Source organism: Meleagris gallopavo, chromosome 7 (genome assembly GCF_000146605.3).
Source record: "Meleagris gallopavo isolate NT-WF06-2002-E0010 breed Aviagen turkey brand Nicholas breeding stock chromosome 7, Turkey_5.1, whole genome shotgun sequence".
NCBI classification, from domain to species: Eukaryota; Metazoa; Chordata; class Aves; order Galliformes; family Phasianidae; genus Meleagris; species Meleagris gallopavo.
Window position 1 is genome coordinate 9,252,478 of NC_015017.2, and position 2,388 is coordinate 9,254,865.

Below are 2,388 nucleotides of genomic sequence, written 5' to 3' on the forward strand. Positions count from 1 at the left end.
TAAAAGGTTTTGCAAATGACCTGAAGATTATCAAGCTAAAAAGCAAGTTTGAAAGAAATACAGTTGTTTGAACATCAAACTCTGGCATTTAATATACCTTATGACCTATCAATTTATAGTCTAATTTCCATTAACTTTTTTTAAGCCACTCACCAAGTTCAGAATTTTTGTAGCAAACTGAGAGACATTTCCAAGTAGGAAATCCAGATTTGCAGATTTATGACAGTGGAAGTCAGACCAAAAAAATGTTTCTACTTGGAACCTCTGTGGGCATGAGTCCATGTATGACTGACTTTATTCTAGCACTGCACTGTTCAGGCCCATACTGGTATATTACCTGGTTTGCTAACCATTCAACTGATTCAAACTTACTCTTGTTGCAATACATAAAGTTCTACAAAATCTCAGCAAGGGAAGGCGAAGTTATTAGTCTTGGAACACAATTCAATAGCTTTTCTTTTACCACCTGCATTTCCCTGGAATTTGATTGAAGCCACAGAAGAGAAAGAAACAGAGTAACTAGAAATCTTAAACTCTACTCTGTCCAATGAGTCTGTACCTGTAAGAGTACTATATACTACACATGATCACGTTTAAAGGGGAAAAAAAAATGTAAGTACACAATTAACTAAACAATGAGAAAACACCAAAGAAATTAGTAGGGACTATTTCGGGCTAATAATCTATAAAGGACATACAAGAACTCCTGCAGCAGTAAGAGTAAAAATCAAAGATGCAGCCAAACTATATCCAGTAGGAGCAGTTTTGTCACAAAACAGAACGTCTCATTCAAAAAAAAGATCCTGATGGGGCTTGCAGAATTACACAGTATCACAGTACAAAAGGGTTGGTCATGCTGCAGTGACAGATGAAGAGAGACAAGACAGACTGCTGTGCAAAGCCCAGAATGTATCTATGATAAATTAGTTCCTCACAGAGCAACAACGCATCTCTGATCTACCATCCTGACTGCTGTTCAGGTTCAGTTTGGAGCATTCAATAACAAATTCCAAACTCAGCTACAGTTCAAAAACTCGTAATGTTCTGAAATGATTTGCAGTTTGCATTTAGCTTTGGTTCAGTTCCCTGCTCATAATGCAAATATGCTTCTAATCTACCGAAAACAAATAAACAACAACAAAAAACATATCTGTATGCTTATCTAACTAATCCTCATAGGTTGTGCCCCTCTAACAATAATAAGCAGTGTTCTCTTCAACATGAAATACATTTACCTGCCGTTACTTCCTTCTTGCATCATACCAAAACAGAACAAAGTAAATTGAGTACTTATATTTCTCATCTATACATAGATAAATTGATCTGTCAGCATGCAAATGCAGTTAATCATCTCTTTCATAAAACACATAATGCATAACCGGCACAACAGAAAAAGGAATTATTTCCTTTCTTAGCATGTTTGTAAGTGCAGCTGGTGGAGAAAATCAAAGTCATGTTGCCCACAGCAGAAACAGATTCTTTCTACTTGGTTACTCTTTCATAAGGAAAAAAAGGTAAGCGAGGAAAAAAAAACAAACGTTTTGTTTCTCAACACATAATTCCTATTTGCAGCTCTGCTAAGGCGTGGAGGAGAAAAAGGGAATGCCCCTATCCTGAGTCATTCAAAACTTCAGTTCTGTTTTTTATCCATTTGAGGGAAAAAAAACTCTGTCATGAAAACGATAAATGAAGTGTATGAAAACAGTTCAAGTACCCATCTAAAAGGCCATTACTAACTTTAGTTTTCAAGTATCATTTTTAACATATCACAGGTTGCAGCCTTGAATTTCTTTCTTTCTTTTTCAAAAGAAATATAAATGCTTCTGTATTCTAGTTTTTGTGTGATCTTATTTATTTATTTATTTATTTAAGACAAGCGGAAAATAAATCCTTTAATCCTTATTAATGCTTTGCTTAAATTTAGTAGTTTTAATGAATTGCTAAGAAATTATTATTCAAGTTGGTGAGGGATAGCTAAGGAAATAAAGGAACCATTTTGAATCCTCTCACAATTTTATTATACAGCCACATATAAATGCAAAAAAAAAGCAGACTCAAATTTGCATTATTATTTAAGAAAGACCATTCAAATTGACTGAGGAACAATATTCAAGACATAAAATTGAAACAGTATTTGTGGAAATAAAGTGCCATCTACTGGGACATAAGGCACATTTGTTTAGAGAAAATAAGCTTTGGTTCATTAAACTATTCTTTTGGCATTTATAAATCCCTGCACAAACAAAAAAATATTGTTTTCTACCAGTGATAAGATATATCACATTCAAAAATAATTCAGAATTGATTAGCACCAAATATTTAAATTAGAAGATATTCTTTAAGAAGATAATTCAGCAGACACAACATTTACATATATATATATATATA

At 33.4% G+C, this 2,388-nt stretch overlaps 1 protein-coding gene across 1 annotated transcript in view; it reads right to left on the minus strand.

The window, feature by feature from the left end:
* Positions 1-2,388, minus strand: part of LOC100546353 (dynein heavy chain 7, axonemal) — a 98,356-nt gene that overhangs the window by 71,409 nt on the left and 24,559 nt on the right.